The sequence below is a fragment of the Aphelocoma coerulescens genome, chromosome 3 (assembly GCF_041296385.1).
Source record: "Aphelocoma coerulescens isolate FSJ_1873_10779 chromosome 3, UR_Acoe_1.0, whole genome shotgun sequence".
NCBI classification, from domain to species: Eukaryota; Metazoa; Chordata; class Aves; order Passeriformes; family Corvidae; genus Aphelocoma; species Aphelocoma coerulescens.
This window is the reverse complement of record NC_091016.1, coordinates 105,404,590-105,425,852: the sequence shown is the minus strand read 5'-3', so window position 1 is coordinate 105,425,852 and position 21,263 is coordinate 105,404,590. Positions and strand designations below refer to the sequence as shown.

General features: G+C 38.9%; 1 long non-coding RNA gene across 2 annotated transcripts in view; it reads right to left on the bottom strand.

Annotated features, from left to right (window-relative positions):
• Positions 1-16,427, bottom strand: part of LOC138107387 (uncharacterized) — a 32,694-nt gene extending 16,267 nt beyond the window's left edge. Inside the window, exons 1-5 of one of the 2 annotated variants that reach the window (XR_011149473.1) lie at positions 16,294-16,427; positions 14,739-14,798; positions 14,316-14,475; positions 4,086-4,160; positions 2,171-2,270 (exon numbers count right to left, since the gene is read on the bottom strand). This is a non-coding gene — a long non-coding RNA (uncharacterized lncRNA). The remainder of the gene's footprint in view (positions 1-2,170; positions 2,271-4,085; positions 4,161-14,315; positions 14,476-14,738; positions 14,799-16,293) is intronic. The other variant, XR_011149472.1, reaches the window with a different exon arrangement.
• Between the last annotated feature and the right edge of the window lie 4,836 nt (positions 16,428-21,263).

The window sequence follows — 21,263 nt, the reverse complement described above, 5'->3', positions numbered from 1 at the left end:
CATGTTGACTACTCCAAATCATATTTCTGTCCATCACCTTCTGAGGCATTGAAGAGAAACTGCCTATCCTGTAATTCTGTGGATACTCACTCTTGGCCTTCTTGAAGATAGGAGTGTTATTTGCTGTCCTTCAGTTGTCATGAGCCTCCCCCAGTTACCATGACCCTTTAAAGATTATTAGAAGTGGCCCACATGGGTATTGGCCAGCTCTCCTGACATTTCTAGAAACATGCCATCACATCCTGTATACTTGTGCATTTCCTGTTTTTTGGAAAGCTGGGAGGAGACACAGCCTGGACAGCTGACCCCAACTGACCAAAGGGATATCCCAAACTATATGCATCATGCTTAATATAAAAATCTGGGGGAACAAGGAGGAAGGGGGGTATATTTGGAGTGATGATGTTTCCCCAGTCACCATTATGCGTGATCGAGCCTGGCTTTCCTGGGGATTGCTGAACACTCACTGGCTGATGGGAAGTGATGAATTGATTCTTGGTTTTGCTTAGCCTGTTTGTGCAGCTTTTGCTTTCTCTATTAAACTGTCTTATCTCAACCTATGAGTTTTCTAGTTTTTAGTCTTTCAATTCTCTCCCCATCCCACTGGTGCAGGACTGAGCATTCAGCTGTGTGGTGCCTGGTTGCCAGCTGGGGTTAAACCAAGACAGTGCTACTGCCATGATGTATATTTTCCTTTGACCATTTGGATGTAGAATTTCTAATGACTTCTTCCCACAAAGGATATAAATACTATGTCTCAAGCCTCCTGAAGAAAACTGAGAAAGTAAACAACACTGTGTGGTTACTCCGTAATTAATATTTCCCCATTTGAAAAAAAGCTTTCTTGTGTTTGAATGGGCAAAAATAACTAATCTCTATATATAATTGTTAGAATATTTCCTAATTCTATTTTGTAGTCTATGATAGGGAAGTCCAACTGCTGGAAAATTTTATCTCTTGCCCCAGTCATAATGTTCACCATCATCACCACTTTACTGCTGTACTTACCACCTTAGTCCTCTGCTCTTTTTTTCCAGCAAATGCAGCAGGGTTTCCTTGAAGAGGAACCTGGGGGGCTTGACTAAATTCTTACCCTGAAGGGAAAATAAACTGGGGTCTCCTTCATATTTTCTCAATTTTTGTCCTTTCAAGCTTGATCCTGTCACAGGCTGCAGCATTTATGGGCCACAAAAACAACTGGCAGAACTTCCAAGATAAGGCAGAAACTAATAAACCCAACTCAGCAACTGTGCTGAAAGCAGCTCCAACTGGGTAAAAGGAGATTCTGGCAGGGGGAGATCTGCAACCACTGACTCAGGGGCCACTGACACAAGAAACCCATTGACCCAAAAGAAGAGAAACACTGAGAATGGCGACTGATTAGCATGAGAGGCGAGAGAATCATTAACCAACAGAAGACAGAATACTAATTAATAAGAGAACTATGTAACTTGTAGCCAATGACCACTAATTCCTTTGTTTGCTACAATGTATAAATAATAAAAAGTTGTGATAGTTGGTGTGCTTGATTTGAGGAATTCCACAAGCACCCAGGCTTGCACAACTCTGAAATAAATAATCAGTGTCTCACATAAGTGTTAATTATTGGCTTTTTGCACACCACGTAACATCCGATTTTTGCAGACAACATGTGAACTGAGATCTCTTGCCACAAGTTTACAATCTGAATAAAAATTCGACCATGAAAACGTGTTGGAATGTTAAAAATGCCTCAAATCCTTACATAACTTGCTTGCAAATGGGGATTAGCAGTTACCTTTACTTGCCAGCAGATGCTGGCAGAACACTTTTTCCCTGCGGAGGTTTCTCTCCATCTGCAATTTTAAATAACTTTGGATTCCTCTTTTGATCCATTTATCAACAAAGGTCAGAAGCAAACTTTCTGTTTAATGTTTCAAACCAGCATCTTAGTAGGCAAAAGGGACTGGGTAGTAGATATGTGTGCTCACATACCCTTACTGTTTTTCATACTGTTTGTTGTTTTTGTCCAGTCAGTGGCACAACTGCTGGAAGAATGGGTAAGGTTCTTATATCTACTCACTCTTATGGCTAGTCAATCAGGATATTTTGGAGGAAATTGAAGTAAGATGTTAAAAATGCTGGGAAGAACAGAAAGTGAGTTATTCAAATTCTAAAAGTGTGCACATACCTCTAAATCCTTAAGTTGTAACCTTTAGCCTGGGAAATCTTGTGCCAGGCTCATAAGTAACACATGTATGGATCTCTTCTCCTCCTCACTGAGTATCTTCCTGAAGGACAAACACTAGCATTGTGAGATCTGTGTTGGACTCTGGGCTGGGCTTACATGCTAATGTGTAGTTTTTCCTATTGTGGAGCTAAAGACAGCCAGCCCTAGAGGATGGTTCCGTTGTGTCAAGATAGGACAAGCAAGAAAATTACTGTGAAAGTGTTCTTCCTTAGACCTTTTACCTGCCCACTACTTCCTCATTTAGAGGCATTGTGAATTTCAGATAAACATCAACAGCTCCGGCATCTGTTATATCTTTTACAAATATACACTACCATGTCAGCTACAATGTCAGCTATGTTGTGCTTGTGATGATTGATTCTGTGTTTATAACATTCCAGCTGACAGATAATACAGTTGAACAGATTGGAAAAATATTGTGCCCTTAACAGTCTGGCTTCTGTGATAAAATAGTACATTAGATAAATGACATATTATGTTTTGCATTGATGTCTCAGCAGAGTTTTACATTTTCAGTATTACCATTAGGTAAGCAGCCTTCACAGTATGTCATTATTTACACTTATGCAGTATCTTTGAGGGTAGCATCCAAGAGCAGATGTCAGACGTTCTAGCCTTGCAACAAAAGCCTCCAGCATATGATAAACATATAAAAGGAAATGTTCTTAAGAAGGCTGTCAGGTCCCTGCCTTTCTGAAGCCTATGAGCCACATGGCACCCAGTGGAGTAAATGGAAATCCTTCCATTAACCTCAGTGAGCTTCGGATTAGTACTTTCAATTTCTGTAGTAGTCCTGATCAGCCTCTATACAAATGTTGATGAGATGAACTGAACAATGCCCTTAGAAGCTGCAAAGACAGAAGACATTGTTTCATCCATCCATTTCTGGCAAGGGTGAAGTGCCATGATGGAGGAATGCAAGGAGATACCACACAGTGTCTCAACATGGGAAATGAAAATGCTCATTATACTCTAAAAATCCGAAGGGATTTAGATGGATGAATTTTTGTCGGCTCCCTAATAATTCCTCTTAAGGATAAATCCATAAGAGGAATTAGAATGGCGATAATGACTTAGGTTGATATACATTTGCTGAAACTTCTTTCCTGTCAGGAACATGCCTGTAGGCTTCTCAGCATTTTAGTACCACTCCTGAAGTGGAAAGTCACAAATGAATACTTGGAAGTAAGTAAAGTGATCACAGATGATCACTCTGAATTCTAAAACAACCCCTACTGTCTCACAATGCTAACTAATTGCTACAGCAAATTAGGGTTAATAAAGACATAAAAATGAGTTCAAATTTTTGGTGTATTTTTGGAAAAAATATTCTTCAAAAAGTATTAAAGATAATGGTATGGATACTGACTTTTGTGAAGTTTCTATGAAAAATGTTCATGCCAGGACATACTTAGGAATACTATTTCCTAAGAACCCACTCTTGGCCGCTATCACTAAGTGGCTTAGATAAACTGGGATGTCCTGATTTTCAGTGCAAACCCAAAACTGTCTGCTACTGGGTCAAACAGCCCATCTTAAATGTTGTGATTATCAGGTAGGGAGACAGAAAATAAGGAAGACAGAACAAAGACATTTAAAGACATAAAAAGAACAGTTGTGCATTAGGTGGAGGTGTCTCACTGACATACACAGTTCATGTTACTCTTCTGCAACAGAAAACATCATGAAAACATAGCAAAAAAACAGCTTACTGAAAGCAATAAAACTTGAATTAATATTAAGGTAAATAGTCCCATATGTCTATACTTGGTAAGCTTTTGTCCACTAGGTTGTCACTTGCCAAGATCATATGTCTTGAAATAGATATATATTGTATGTATCTTGGAAAACTTACAAATTGCTGTGTCTCTCCTTCAAGCAGGAAAGCCTGGGTGGAAGATGTTTCTCACTGTTCTCACATTAAAACTTCCTGTGTAAAAACAGAAAAATGTCATGATACCTATTAATTTTGTGAACCCTCAAATAATTTCCTAACGTGAAAAGAGAGGACACTTCAGAAAACAAAAACCTTTAGACTATTATAACATGAAGTGTTGGTGATACCATGTTTATTTATTACTGATTTCATGTTTGTTTATCTGTACACTTCCAAATTGATTTTATTCCAATATGTGGTACATTTTGCAGTATACAAACAATTAAGCTATTGGAACAATCTCTGTCAAAACTGTGAGAAAGTGAAATCATACATTTCATTTTTAAGCAAGATATGATTAAAAAAACTTTATTTTAACACAAGAATTACTGGGTGAAATTCTAATATAATTACACTGAATACCAGACTGAATTAATGCAGTAATTTTGTTGGAATATGATACATTCCACACAGGAAAACTAATTTTGAAATTTTAAACATATGGAGGTTGACATGCCCTGTTGAAAGAATTAATAAAGTTACATGAAGAATTTAAGAGCACTGTTTGATTTCCAACTAGTCCTTTGATTCCTTGACAACTAGAAAGAAAAGAAATTCATACTAAATGGAAAACTACTAACTTTGATGTAGTCAGAATTGTACTGTATCTGCTGCATATGGTTATGCAGCTGCAGGTGTATTTCCTTGTTTATAAAATAGTCATATTGCTTTTCTTTCTCCTTTGTCTTCTAATATTTTGCATAACAAAAACAGCTGCATCTTTTAAGCTACTTCTCACATTTCAAGACCATAAGTGAAATATTTTCACAAGAAGTTAGTATCAGCACTGAAATAGGTATTTTTCAAAGTAATTTACTTAAGAAATATAATATTTTTCTCCAGAATAATTTATTGCCCATCTTAATATGCTTATGACCATAATTAAAAACATAACAGCTTGATAATGATCTCAGCATTTCATTCAATCTTTTCTCTCTTTATGTATTACTTTTTCCTTGTTTTGTGACTTAGCATCAAGGGTTTTGCCACAATTTCAAATGAAATAATTTCCAGAGCCATGTAATTTGCTCTTGCTCTTCTAGTGAGCCTCAGAATAAATCCTTTATGTTATTGATACTGAGTCAGATATCTCTTTGGAATGCTCTCTTTACACACCTAATCAGAGTTTCTGGTGGTCATTTATTTACTTATTTCACTCAGAACAGCAAGAGCAAAAGGATATACTGGATGTCAAGTCTACTTTAACATTGAAATGCTGCAACTTGTTGTTCATCTGTCCACAGATGATAGCTAAGTCAGCATAATCATATCATAGGACTGTCTTTTCTCTATTCCACAACTTTCTGCTCCTCTCCCTATGACAGATAGCAAAGCCTGACAAGAAACCCTGTCATAATTAAAGACAGAAATTCTTCCTTAGGAATCACATTCCTATTAAAAATGGAAATAGCAGCAACACATCAATGCAATCAATGCAGCAGCAACATAAAAATGCTGTTTTGCCCATTTGGGAATTTTATAGGAAGTTATGTTTTGGAAACAAGCAATTTGTCCTACATGGGCTTCCCTGCTGTGACTACTATGTGGACAACTTTGTTTCCATGTGCATCTTGCAGGAAGACAAAGGATTGTGGCGTTTTGACTTTGGCCGGCAGAGACACACCCCTACCCAGCTGCTCTCTCATTCCCCTTCCTCAAAAGGATGAGGGGAGAAAATAAGGTGGAAACCTCATGGATCAAAGTAAGGACATTGAGATAATTTAACAATTAACATCACAGGCAAAAGAGACTCAGCTTAGGTATAATTAATTTGATTTACTGAAAATTCAAAATATAGTGGGATGGTGAGAAACAAAGACCTCACCACACCCTCCCTTTTCCCAGGCTCAACTTCACTACTTAATTCCTGAGTCCTTTATGTCTTTCTCCCAACCCCAAGTGGCACAGGGGGATGGGTAATGGGCACTGCGATCAGTCCATATGAGCTCCTCTCTGTCGCTCCTTTTTCTTCCACTTTTCATCTCTGCCAGTCTTTCAGGGTAAACGTGCTCCAGCATGATGTCCCCCACTGGCTGCAGCTTCTTTAAGGAGTCTGCTCCAGCATGGAGCAGTATATATCCATGGCTACAGCTTCCTTCAGAACACATCCACCTGCTCTTTGTGGTGTCCTCCATGGACAGCATTGTCCCCTCCACAGGCTGCAGGGGAACCACCTGTGTCACCGCAGGCTCCTCCAGGGGTTGCAGGGAAATCTCTGCTCCAGGGCCTGGAGCAGCTCCTCCACCTCCCTCTGTTCTCACCTTGGTGTTCACAACGTTGTTTGTCTCATCTGTCTTTTCCTCAACACCTTTTGTGCAGTGTTTTTGCCCTTCCTTACACACACAGTTGCTGAGGTGTCCCTGCCACAGCCGTGGGCGCAGCCACGCCCTGAGATGGATGGCTGGATCCGGCTGGATCCGGCTGGATCCGGCTGGGGCAGCCCAGTCCTCCCCTCAGAGCCCCCACAGTTCCCGCTGCTGCCAGGGCCTGGGTATAGGAACTCCATAGAGCATCTCTGGAGAACATCAAACCAGCAGCTCTGAGCACAAGCACCCTCTTCAGACTGGCAAAAGCGACGTCCTTGACTAGTAGAGCTTCTTTAAAGCATGCCTTTGAGGGTTACGTATCTTTTAGACACCGTAATGATTTTCTGTCACTATGGATACAGCCTGCTTACAACTCAGTGTGGATACAGTGTACCCAGAGAAGTGAAGCTCTGCAGTAAAAACGAGGATGATTTTTTTGCAACTGCACTGCCCACTGTATGATGGGGCCTGGGATGCAGGATGTTGACAGGAGACTGTCATGACTTGTCCAGCCCTCACGCTGTTCCCCTGATTTCTCCAATGGCATGGATATGCTGGTCAGTAATGACATTACCAGGAAAGACCCAGAGTGTACCAAGCATGACTGCAAGGCTCTTGGGGCAATGGTCAAGGGCATGGTAGCCCAGGGTTCTTTCTCTGTAATCCTCCTGGGTGAGAGGGAAGAGCTCAAGGAGGATTGGAAGGATCCTGTGGGTAAACAACTGTTTGCAGACCTGGTATCATCATCAGGAATTAAGCTTTCATGACTATTTTTGAGGATTAGAGGACTTCCAGCAAGATAGAGAACCATCTGAGCAAGTGGGGCAAAATCATCTTTGCCAACTGGCTGGCCAACCTGCTGAGGAGAGCTTTCAGCTAGGAAAGATGGAAGAAAGGAGGTGATGATCAACAATCACATGAGGAAATCAGAGATGGGTGGCAAGCAAAGGATGCAGGGTGATGTGGTCAGGAGAAATATGGTAATCAAATCAAAATCATCATGGTAATTATAATGGTAATCATTGAAAGAGGACTGAAGACACCATTTATGATGCCATAAATAAGGGAATGATGAGAGGGCTGCATTATGGGAGAAGATGTCACACTTCTGGGAAATCAGCACAGCTATGGGCTGTACGCTAATTCATGTAGCATGGGGAACAAGCAGGAGGAGTTAGAGGACTGTGTGCAGTCTCTAGGCCTCTACACCACCCATTAAAAGAAAGCACTCATTCTGATGATTCAGATGTACTTTATAACTTTATCTCATCCACAACACTGTTGTTTTCAAGATATATCAATGAAGTGGTGCTAAACTGAACTGTTGCAACTTCTTAGACTCCTGTCTAGCTTCTTTTGTTCTCTGATGTTTTGAATGACTTCTCTGTGGCTACAGCTAATAATGAGCTGTACGAGTGTTGTTAAGTTGGGTGGAAAAAAGAGACAGTGGAAAAGAACAGATGTCCTTAGAGACAGCATCTTTTTAAAGTTAGGAGTACTATAACTGACATAATAGAAAAGGTTTAAGTCACAATTCTTCAGATTTAAACTAGAATCCTTCATCAAAATGACCTCATCCCATTTACACTGTCAAATATATCTAAAGATACACAAAGCTCAGTTTTAAAGACAGAGGTCACATCTATAAAAATATAGGGCTTTTGCAGATTAGTCTAGATTTTGAGGCAGCTCTTTTTCAATGAAATTCATTTTTTATCAGTGTAATGGATCTGACAGAGCTGGAGCTCATTTTCACCACAGCAGCCCTCATGGTGCTGTGCTTTGTATTGGTATCTAAAAAGGTGTTGATAACACACCAGTGTTTTGGCTACTGCTGAGCAGTGCTGGCACAGAATCAGTACTGTCCCTCCAGGTGGGCAAGATCTTGGGAGGGGAAACAACCAGGACAGCTGACCCAAACTGTCCAAAGGGATATTCCATACCATATGATATCTGCTCAGATGCAAAAGCATTCATCATTACAATGCTTGTCTTCCAGAGCAACTGCTACGCATACTCAAGCCCTGCTTCCCAGGAAGAGGCTGATGGGAAGTAGAGAATAAAGCTTTGTTTTCCTTTGCTTCTGTGCCCAGCCCTTGCTTTTGAGTTTATTAAACTGCCTTTATCTTGATCCATGAGGTTTTTCCATCTTATTTCTTGGCACTATGGATAAGAGCCTGGATCCATCCTCTGACACCTCCTTTCAGATACTGACAGACATTCACAAGGTCCCCTCTCAGCTGTCTCTTCTCAAGTTTGAACAGGCCCAGCCGTTCTTTGTAAGAGAGATGCTCCAGTCCTTTAATCCTGTTCACAGGCCTCCGCTGGACCTGCTCCAGGGGCTTCTTGGTATTCTTGTACTGAGGAGCCCAGAACTGGATACTCCAGATGCAGCCTTACTAAGGCTGGGTAGAGGAGCAAGATCACCTCCCTTGAGCTGCTAGAAAAAACTATGAGGAAAATGTTTTTATTAACATCTCTATAGCCTAAATTATCCCTGGTGTGCTTATTTCCATTCCAACAAAGAGCTAAGAGGGATTTCATGTCTTATTCTGGAAAAATACTAAGAATGCAATCTTTCTGTCTTTTCCTGATTACTGCAGACATGTGCATACACATCCCTTGTGAAGTGTGGAAGGATTTGACTTTGTTCCTCAGTCTAGACACACACACACTTTCGAGTGACTCACGCAGTTCTCTAAGAGTTGTCATTTTGCGAGAGGAAAGGACATTCTTCATATCTCCTGTAGACTTTTTATACTTTGAAAGATTTAGAGAATCATCCATGATTTCGTATTTCTGAAAAAATAAAGATTTCATCCAAGAAGTAAAGACGTAACATTGATACCAGGTAGCTAGGACAATCTTCTGGAAATGAGGAGGGTTGTTTATCAAACTGGTAACTATCTAATATAAAATGTAGATGGTGAACAAGGAGCAGAATTACAACGGAATTGCCTTCTCAGCCGAGATGCCTGGTCACTAAACTAGGAAAGCACAGTCCATCCTCTGGTCTCACACTCTTAATCTTGAACCTTTTCTAGAATGGAAAAACAGCTTCTGTAAGGATGCAAAATGCCTGGTCAACACCACCCAAAGCAACCTTAAAATAATACTCTTATGGAGATGTAATCTCCTGGATCACATGATTTCCCTTGACTAGCACATGGCATACAGTTCAGGTTCTCTGCTTTCTTGATGGAAGCTGTAACTACGTGCCACTATACAGAGGGGAAAAAGGATTGGACTGAGCTTGGTTAAGCTTGGCACAAAATTATGCTCATGTTTGCAAAGACTTCTGTTTGTACAGGGCACCTTGCACCAGCTCAGCATCTACCGAAGACACACAGTAGAACACAAGTAAAGGTTTCTGCTCAGAGTTCTCTAAATTCATCTAAATGTTTTAAGTATGTACCAAATGGGAAAATTGTAGGGAAAGGAAGACTGCATGTTAATTAAGCATTTAAGCTGTCAAATTTTGCCTTCCTAAATGAAGAAATGCATGAAAATATTTGAAAAAAACTAAATTTTTTTTTTTTAAAAAGTTTTGCCACCAGGCTACTGAATGTGAAACTGAGGGCAGCTATTGAATTTAAATACAAAAAATTGATAGGGTCACTGGGAAGTAAAATTGTCTACACAGAGTTTGGGCAGCTGGTAGAGCTAATACAAGTATTTTACATGTAAGGACTAATTATGATAGTTGTTACTGCTAGTAGAGAGCTCTGCACATTTAGACTGTGACAGTTTTAATTAATTTATTTGCATTAAAAAAAGCACAAGTATTTATTGAAACAAGTGTGGCAGAAATATTAAAAATAGGCATTTTTATGCTTATATTTTAAAAGAAAAGCTCTCAGGTCTAGGGGGATTTTTGAAGGTAGCAGGGAATTTTTTAAGCTTTGAAAGGTAAAGAGCATTTTTTTCTTATGAGGGCTACATGTCTTACTAAATGCTCTCAAATCCTGAGTTTGTAGGTAAGGGACAATTAAAGAGACCCCAACTATAATTAAACTTTATCATACTCAGAGTCAAAAAGACATAAAGAAACCCACTGTGCTTTAGAGGTCTAAGGTAAATATTAAAACAGAACTCTGATCTCCCCAAGATGAGTTCTATTGGTACTACTTAAAACATTCAGAAAGATCTAATACAAATGAATAATTTACTTTCAGACACCTAAAAAGAACTACAGAAAAAATAACCCTACTTTAGTTTCAGTCACACAATCAACAACTTGGAAATAGCTACATTAAGGTTTCCTGTGCTCTCTCAGTTTAATTCTTTGTTTATTATATGATAATTTTTTTCCTAAATTTATTCAGTTGTAAGCAAAGCATTCAATGATACATGCAATTATTTTAGAGTATGGAATTAACAGATTTTTGGAGTAACATTTTTTATTTGTTTATTGACACTGAAATTTTGCGTGGAGTAGCAGTCTTGGGAAGACTTTATTTTCAGCACCTGTTAGTATACTAGGACTGAGTTCATATATTAAATAGATCACTCTTACAACTGTGTTCTGTTGTTTAGGGTAACTTTTAGGGAAAGCAGGTGGAAAAAAAATAAAACTGAAATAATTTTAAAATAAAAAATTAAGGAAGAAAATTAAATGTTAATAAAGTCATGTAATATTTCATAAGCTCTACAAGCAACTTTGTACTTAGTTCAACCCACCAGTAATTTTTTTATATATAACATATATTGGTAACATAAATTAACATCTCAGAATCTAAAGCTCTAGTTCTCGATTATTCAAAAACTATGAGTTTTTGGAGCTGTCAGATAATAAATCCAAAATTGGTTTAGTTACACAGTCTAGAGTAATGAAGTATTTTAAAGCTCAGTATTTTATAATAGCACATAATGTATTTGTATATACTGTACCATAGTGAAGTTAAAGGTAGCACTTCATCTTGACATTTTATCTTGTAAGCATTTTCACAGAGTTCACATAGAAAAAAAAAAAGTAAAAAAACCCCAAACCTACATCTTTATTTTGTCCAGTAATTCTCAGATTAGTGTTACTTTTTTTGTTTTTTTTTTTTTAATAAGCAAGGAAAAGAATTTAAGTGTTTTTAGTGAGCATCAATTCTGGATTCTGAAGTCTCTTGGGCATGTTATGTTATTAAATAACTCACTCATTAATAGAAAATACAAGGAAGCATCTGTAAAAAGATAAAAAATTAACTCTGATACAGAAAACATAACACAATTTTAATTAAGTTCGGCAACTGAGTACTGAATTTTTATTCTAAAGGTGAGCAGCAACCTTGTTTAAACAGTGAAGTGGGAAAGCAAAGTCTATTATTTAATGCATGTAAGAAGTTTTTACTTCAGACCATGGAATATCTTAAAACAATCATATCACGAGGAAAAAGATTTGTGTATTTGTAATGAGGATATATACACATGTATGATAAAGATGTATATATAAGATAAACCCTGCTTCATACATTTTTTTCTTAAATAGACTCAAACTGGGAGGGAACCTCGTGATGCACTTCAGAAGTAAACCTACCACAGGTCACATATCAGGCAAGTCTCCTGTGGCTGAGAACAGAAACTTGGCTTAGCACTGCACTCCCTGGAGTAGCACTGGCAAACTCCTAACACTGATGCCAGGTTTGGTACCAGCAGAGATTTATGCTAGCACCAAAAATGCTTAAAGCACATTTAAAATAAATTTTTCATTAGATGTGAAAAATCTTTCCTATTACACATTTCCAGATCCCAGAGAGAAGAATCTGAAAAGCTAATTTATTTGCATTTGCAAGGCCTATAAAGTTGGTACAACAGTGAAGGCCAACAATAATTCTAGCTAGTTCCTTATCTTTTTAAGATATTTGCCTAAATTTGGAGTTACAGTTATAGTTGGACTGAAGATCTAGTTTTATTTTTGGATTCTGAACACAGATACCAGAGAACATGAGAAAATAGCATTAAATGAGTTAGGGAAGGGAGTTCAGCCTCTTAGTATGGTTAAGGCCGGATTAGAAATAGATTTAGTGTCTCAGAAGAGAAGGCTGAAGATCTAGGTTAATTTCTGGATTCTTCAGTGCCTAGAGAGCTAATCCAGGGGTATATGAACAGACAATGACTTCTGCTTACTTTGGAGGCAGATGTGAACTGCTAGTTCAAGAAAAGCGGTAAGATCCCCCCAGGAGAGATACAGGAGCATAGTGTTATTGGCAGCACTTGAAAAGCACAAAGGGCTGTGAAAGACTTGGTGCTAGAGCAGCAAATTGGTTTTGGTTAATTGTCTAGATGTTATTGGTTCTCGGTACCAACTGGGTTAGGGATAAAGTTTAGCTCTGGGAATATGATCAGAATTCACCAGCACAGGCAGGGTTTACCAGCAACGCTACCTACGACAAGTATGAATTAAGTATCTCTGAAGAAAGCTTTTATTTAACCTTGAGAACATGAAAAAGTGAACAAGATTTTTTTTCAGGTTCCTGCAGCTCTTCACTCTAGAATGCACAATATCAGAGGCTTGAAGTGGGACACATACACAATAAGGTACAGTGCACAACTGTAGATTACAAATAAAATTTATATTTTGTGGGCAGTTTAACTTTGAAAGCAGGAACTGCATTTTTCTGTTACGTGTGATTTACAGGCCTAAGATGGTATGTTTAGCAGAATCAAATAGGTCAGAATGACATGGACCTGGCCAGCAAGTCTACTGTTTGGTTTGTATTTCATTCCAGTTCAGAGATTCAGGCCAAGATGTACTGAAGATGTGGGGAACATGTAACCACTAAGGCTCACAGAGTCAGGGACAGAAAGGGTTAAATTGCTAAGACTATTTTTGGAAGCAGCAAAAAGACAGAAAACAGGATCTGCAAACTGCATATTTCTTGTAGTTGACCTCCTGTCTTTAAGAATCCTAACTGCAATAAATAACTTCTTTTTAACAACAGTCAATGTCCGCATCAATATTAAACAGCCTTTCAAAGACCATCCCACATCTTGGTTTAGAAGATGCTGAACTATACTGTTACCAGCTTAGCTCTAGAGCACTTGCTTTATAGCACCATGAAACAAGCAGAAATATAGCTTTAAATAAGATATACAGTCTAAATATGCTTCAAACCTAAAGAAAACTCACTCATCCCAATTGCTTAGTATTTATTCCAGATCTGAGAGACCTGTAGTTCCAGTATAAACCTAGATTTTGGGTATCATGTCTTCTAGCTCCTGAGACACTCACCCTTGCTCTAGTCTTAACCACAGTTTTCCTTTAAGCACCAGCTGTTTTAGTCTATACAGACTGGGCCAATTAACTTTTTTCAGCTGCTAATGAACTGTTATACTCCCTTACAATCACACACCTATCTTAAATTTATGTGAAGGACATTTCAACAAGAAATAAAACCATTTATCCAGACCAGTTGTGGGATCACCCTAATTCTGCAAGAATTAAACCCACAAAATTCCCGAAAGTTTTCAGCACCTCTTGTACAGAGCTTACATGTCACTTTCAATTGTAACCCTTGTCTCAGCTTTAAGGACCCAAAAATACCTTTACAGAACCTTTTGGTCCTGTATGCTCTGCTCAGTCTTGCAATAAGCTTAATTTCTTCCTCTGATCCTCTCACCTACTTCTATTCCTAAACCTCATTAGAACATTAAATTCTTCAACACAATCATCATAAAGACTCAAAAGAAATAATTCACAACATTCACTGGAGGGGTTTTCAGCCACTGGGAGCTGGCAGAAGGGGTTTTACCCCTCGCGTGCCGACACAAAGAAGTCCAGAGGTCAACGCTGAAACCCCTCTGGAAGGCGGCACTCAGTGCCCATCACACAATGAAAAGGGGCAGAGCTCCTCACCCAAAAGGGGCTGGATCTTCCTGTCACTGTTCAGCAGGCACGCAGGCGAAGGCAGAGAAGTAAAGAGAGGGGATTCTCCATATGTGTTCCACGCAGTTTCATTCCCATGAAATCACAGGGACGAAGAGGCCACTTGGTGGGAGGGACCAGGGATCTTATACTGGGTACAGAATAGGTGGGGAAGGAGATCTCAGCCCATGGGATAGAGACAAGCAGGTGGGATTGACAGGAAGGGAACCAATGGGGACAACACATAGGAGGGACTCAGGGAAGGATCCAATGGGGCATCGAGGAACAAGGAACTTTCTAGAGCTAATACATATTAAAGAAGGAAAATTAATATACATAAAACAAAGTGACAAAATATTAACCAATCGGGGAAAAACATGCAAAAGATAAAACAAGGGAATCATGGGTTCTCACCATGACTGAAGGTACATGCTAAACTTGGGTTGCTGACCACCACAGCTGCTTCTTTGAGTTCTGCTCAGGAGAAAGAGTTGTTGCAGTCATCTGTACTCCTACACTCTCTTTCTGCCTCTTCAAGTTACATGTTTAGAAACTTTAGTCCCTGTTTCTCTTAGTACTACTCCATACCATAAAATTAGCCCCAGAGTATACCTTTTTCAGTGAACTATACTGCCTTCCCTTCCAGAAGTAATTTTCTCATTCAGGCCAAACTGAGCTACAATCTGTCTGATCCTACAAATTTCACAGAAAAAGCAAAGCCATTATCCCAACTCTGTAGCCATTGTTACTATAATCCTCCTTATTTTTAAACTTGCTAACAGTAGTCTCTTCTACAGGAAGGAGTCTCTAAGGAGTACCGCCTAGGAGATAGCTCTGTGGCCACCCTGGCCTGCTACTGTGCAGTTAGGACAAAGGAAAAGATTGTGGTTATGGCAAAATTCATTATATTGTGAAGGAATGCTAGTTGGCAAACTGAGACTTGGGCTGGAACTGGCAAGGTCTTTTATCTTACAGTTAATTCCTAGGTTATGGTAGGCTAATGGTAAGTCTAAGAGTAAGATTTGACTTTGGTGTTGGTAGTGCTATTGGGGAGAGGAGATCATAGAAATTTCAGAATATAGCCACAGTGCTTTCACCTGCTCTCCTGCAGGTGAAATGTCCCACCCCCTCCCAGTTTTGAGATTAAATTTAAGAATAGGAGTGATTGATTTCTTGAGGTTATTGCCAGATCTTGATAAACATGCAAATATTTGATGAAAGCTAGCTCTGGAATGCCTGTATCCTTTTTCCTTCTCAACCTGATATCAAAGCATACATCTACCTTTAACCAGAAACAATGGAAGTTCTTAACACCCATCTTTTGCTATTGTTTCACTCTATGCTATAGACTTCCTACTCAGAAGTTCTGCAACCACTGTATAGAAGTGTCCAAAAACATGCATATCCTTAATCCCAAAACAAATGTCTCTGAAAACTTCTGAGGCAGCTGCTTATCTTTTCTCTTATCCTGACGACAGAATCTTCATGTCTGTTACTGTGCCTCATTCCTGAAGATCAGGTGCCAGTTAAAGCATCAACAACTTGCTAAAAGTAATAGATCCAGGCCCTGTATATTATAGTCATCCTTCACAGATGCCACAGAATTCCATGAAGATCAACAGCTTAATCTCTCTTAAAGAAGTAAAATACACTGTTGGTCCATGTATACCCTAATAGCTCCTGAGAATGCTTTTCTTGTTTAGATCAAGCAACTAGTAAGACCTAGCCTTCACTTTTAGTTAATACTAGACCATATTTTGACATGTGACCTTACATTCCCTACATGAATTCCTGCAACAGGTCTGGGATTTTCCAAACTATCTTCCACAAACTGGATAGTTTGACAACCCAAGGGTGTCTGGATCACATTAAGCCACTTGAAAGTTCTACAAATGCTTCCAGGTTACCCTCAGGCTGATTTTACTGGGAGACAACAATTCCCTGTGAGTTTCAACATCATTGCACTTACCCTGTGTGCTGGTTTTCTTTTTATTGTGGTCTGCTGATCAGAGCAACAGCTTTTAATCCTTTTCCTTAGTCCTAGAGCCTCTTGTTTTTAGTGTTCCTCCTGGAGCAATTGCTCTTACTGTGCCATAAGTTTTTGCAAGTGCTCACCAGTTCTCGGGATCTGCTGCTGCCCCCTTTAACGGCACCTATAGGTACATTTGATGCACCTGTTGCTGGTGGTGTGCTGCTACCTCCTGGTTTTCTTACCAAGGAACTCTGAATCTGCATTTCTACTAGTAACAGTCTTGCTGCAGACATTCTCCCTCTCGGGTAGTCTGCCTTTGCCTATGGTCACCACAGGATCACAGGTATCACTCCACTGAACAACTCTTGATCAGTGTTTCAACACAAAGCAAATGTAGCAAGGCTAGCCAGGGAACAACAACAGAGCCCTTCTTCCTTGAGCAGACATCATTTTTTCACTTATTACAGAAGAATCAGGACACACACACTGGCAGCCCCACACTGTTAAAATCCACAAATACTTGAAAAATTGATATGCAAGCTCTTCTACTCCTTCACTGAGGTAGGAACTGACAAGCATGTGTGTATCATTTTATTATGGAATACAGTCAATTTGCTATTCAAAAAAAAGACACATGAACTCTATTTGAGGGAACTAACAAAATTAGTTCTTGTGAGTCATCACTGTATTGCTTGTAAAGTGAAAGTATTCAGAACAGGAAGAATAAATTAATTAAACTTGAATGCTGCAAAGCTCACATGGCTAAGATAAAACCAGGAACCAGCAGGCATATAATGGGGTTTATTTTATTTTATAGCCAGTATTGATAGGTGGTTTATAAGGCTACCAGAGCTGAAGAGCAAAGCATAGTCATCTACAAGATTATAGAGATCATAATTGTTATGGGTTTTCGATCTACAGTAGAGTTAGTTCTGCTTCCAATTAAGGTTTCTCAACAGAAACAGCTGAATTATTTTTAAGAGGGATTTTCAAGATGTCCAGGGATGCCTGTAGGTCTGGAGCCAGGACATTTATTTCTGAAGCAAGTATGATCATCATATCATGTAAGAAATATAGTTGGTTTTCAACAACTCAAAATAAATTACAGTGCATGTGATGGCGTCCTAGATTGCTATTAAGCAAATGGTTTTGTCTGGAAATGGGCTTGAGTTCAGGACTGTAAAGATCTGGGACAAGTACTGTACAACTCAAATATTTGGTTGACTAGGGTGAAAGCTGTATTTAACAAGTATGGGATTTTGGTCTTCTTGGGTGCCCAGTGTGAGGCAGTGGCCACAGGCATCGGGATTTCCACATGGAAAAATTGCACTTGCCTATGAGTTGCTCTTGCCAATGAGGAACCTACCACCTGTGATCACCTCATGATCACCTGTCAAAAGTGACGGAGATCTATTGGATCTCCTTGGAAGATCCTTGGATCCCCCAGGAAAGATAGACACCAGAAGAGAGCAGAGACCATGGAACTACCAGGTGCAATGAACCAGGACTTGAAGAGGAAAGCCACAGACACTCCTGAGGAGTCCCTTCGAAAGAGGAAGAGAGAAGAGAAGGAGGAGAATGATAGAAAATGAAATCAGAAAAAGAATAAAATCATAAGAGTCTTCAGCTAATAGACTCCAATAAACTAAAACCACCAAAAGTTTAATCTGAAACGCAGAAAAAAGATCTGCTGCTCCTGCCACTGCCACATATGTCTGTTGCACAGTCTGCACTAAAGTCAACCAAGATGGCCCAAAAAGAGACACGTAACTAAGACTGACAAGCTTGCCCCTATGGATAACACTGCCAGGAACAAGAGCAACCACAAGGATCCTTTGCTCACCATGCAGAGGAAAGTGAAAAGAAATCACATAGAACTGTCAAAGGGTGTCAAAGGATCTGCAGGAGATATTAAAAATCGTTTCCCAGTGCTTTCTTTACCAAATGGTACTTTCAAGTCAAGGAGGCCTCTAATCAATTCTGAAAAACAGCATTCAAAGAAATACCACTTAGAAGAGACCAAGAGGCTGAAACACAAAGCTGATGCAACGACCGAAAAGGCTGGAAAGGCATTTCAGCACCAGGCAGAGGCTGCCTTTTTATTCATCAAATATGGGATTGCCTTGAAACTGGATGCACTAGAACCAAAATCAGTTTACAGCATATTCAGCGACACCATAGTTCTCATCAAATTCATTATGACATTGAAACCATTTGCAGACTGCTCAGTATCTTCACATAGAAAAATCTTTTGCATGTTATGAATGTGCTGCAAGTCCATTTTGTATATGGCCATGTTTGGTAACATTATTCCAGGCTCCTGAATGACCACTTCAAGAGTAATTCCACAGTAAAACAAGCACTTCTCCAGATGTTGCAAGAAGCACAGACCTGCCTTCTTCTCTTTATCCAATACCCTCTCCTGCCAGTTTTGTGAGTTCTCAGCTGGGATCAAATTCCAGCAACAGCATTGGCAAGAATGGCATTGTCTAGAACAGCTTCACTTCTGAATACATTTAAACTCTTACCATTTGGGGCATCTTGTGTCAGGGTGTTTTGCAGATAACCACAGGCTAAGAAACGCTTCCTATCATCTGTTTTGAATCTAAGGCCCCCACACATTTCATTGCAAGGCAGAAGCATTCCCTATTTATTACTCTGCCAATAGCACTCTTGACTTAATATTGACTGGATTTTGAGCAACAGGATGATATTTTTAACATAACAATCTATTCTAATTCAGAGATGACATTCATAATAATAATAAATTCAGTCTCCTTTCTCTGTAAAATCTAGATTTTTTTCCCCATTTTGCTGAACAACAGATGTATCTGTACTGAGTTTCACCTGCCATTGCAGTGACCATACAGTCTTACACAGCTCTTTCCTACTTTTTTTATGGTCAGGCTTTCCTGAATAACTTAATATTAGTAAACACTGTCACATTTCCCAAGGAATGGCTCATTTATGAATATGCTGGAAATTATCAGTCTTAGGACAGATTCCTGAAGGGCTTTATTGGTCGTTTTACAGAATCAGCTAGCTTGGAGAAGACCTTGGAGATCATCAAGTCCAACCTATGACCTAACACCACCTTATTAGCTAAACCATGGCACTGAATGCCACATCCAGTCTCTTCTTAAACACCTCCAGGGATGGTGACTCCACCACCTTCCTGGGAAGCCCATTCCAATGCCCAACCACTCTTTCTGTAAAGAATGTTTTTCTAATGTCTAGCCTAAACTTCCCCTGGTGCAGCTTAATACTGTGTCCTCTTGTCCTGTTGCTGGTTGTCTGGGAGAAGAGACTGACCCCCACCTGGCTACAACCTCCTTTCAGGCAGTTGTAGAGAGTGAAAAATTACTGCTTAATCCAGTTTCCATTTTCTGTTTTCTACACATCTACATGTGTAACAATTTTTGTTCTAACTCAGTGGATGCTTTATTTATGTAGGAGCCTTTTGAGATAGCTTGTTGACAATATCAGTCAGATTTCCCTGATACGTGCTTATTTCTCAGACAAAAGCACAACAGGTATTATGGAATTTTAAGGTATGACTTCCTTCTGCAAATTTTGTTTAATAATACTGCGACACAAAACCCACCTGAACTAAAACCACCTGGACTATAGGAAAGCTAACAACAGTGGAAAAAAATCCATCTGCAGCACAGCTAAGAGTGAGGAATTCTAATGCACTGCAAAAGAAATGAATCATAGCAATGAAACGGCCTTTTAACTAGACATGGATTGTTAAATTATTAATAGTGCAGAAAAGGAACATTTATTCAATTAATACTTTTGTTCTGTCTTTAAAAGAAAGACAGATAAGATACATGTGTCACATAGGAATAAAGGCAAGATTCTTAATTCACTAGCAACTGAGAAAGATATTAGACAACATCACAACCAAATAAGCATCTTACAGGTGCATAAGATGTTTCCAGTAACACTTAATTGTTTGCTGAGGAAATTTCTGGCCTCCTAATTTGAATTTCATTTATTTATTACAGTGACAATAAAACTGTAGAAGACTGAAAACACTATTTTTTTTTCACCAATCAGGATGAGGAAGTGGAGCGTTAATTGATTAGTCTGATTCCAGTCAGAAGTAAATTAATCAAAAATTATTTCAGAATCAATCAATAAATAATTAATATACAGAATTCTAGTTAATCTCAGTTAACAAATATTTTAAAAAACCCAAATATTTTTTTAAACAAGATAGAATGGATTTTTGTAGATAATATAGATCTACAGATAATATAGATAATTTAAAGAATATATATTTTTGATAATATTTTAGATGGTCTATTTTTGTTTACAAAAGTCTGTTAACCAAACAGATACTGTATCATTAAGGAATTAAATACATGCTACTGACATCATAACTCAATGCCATCCTGTGGCAAAATGATTGAATGAGTTTGCACTTGAGTTTACTAACAAGAGATACACAAATGGAAATCTAGATACAGCAATGGTTACTGTCATACTATGACCTCTTCATGTTTCCTTTTATAAAATGTAGTAGGGGAAAACATGGAAGTCCCACAAAAGAGGGAACATAAAAATAATTTCAGGGTTGTAGAAAGTGCGAGAAGAAACATTCTACATAAATTGGAACAGGAGTCAGGTGGTCTTGCCTTGAATAAAATGAAAATCTGTGAAAATAGGCAAACACAGTAACTTATCTCTGTAATCTTTCATTAACCCATGATTAATCCACTGATGTTTGAATAGTTAATTGGGCTGGCTTCATTAAGACCTTTTCTGGAGTCATAAAGTATATGGATATTTCATCAACTGAGAGAATTAGGATCCAGGTTAATGTGGTTTTACTGAGTTAAATACCACCAGAATTTGATTTTCTCCATGGATTCCTTTGGGTAAGATAAGAAGGAATCATTCAACTTCCCTCTCATGGCAACAAAAATGTACCTGTTTTCCACATTATCTGGAGCAACTAA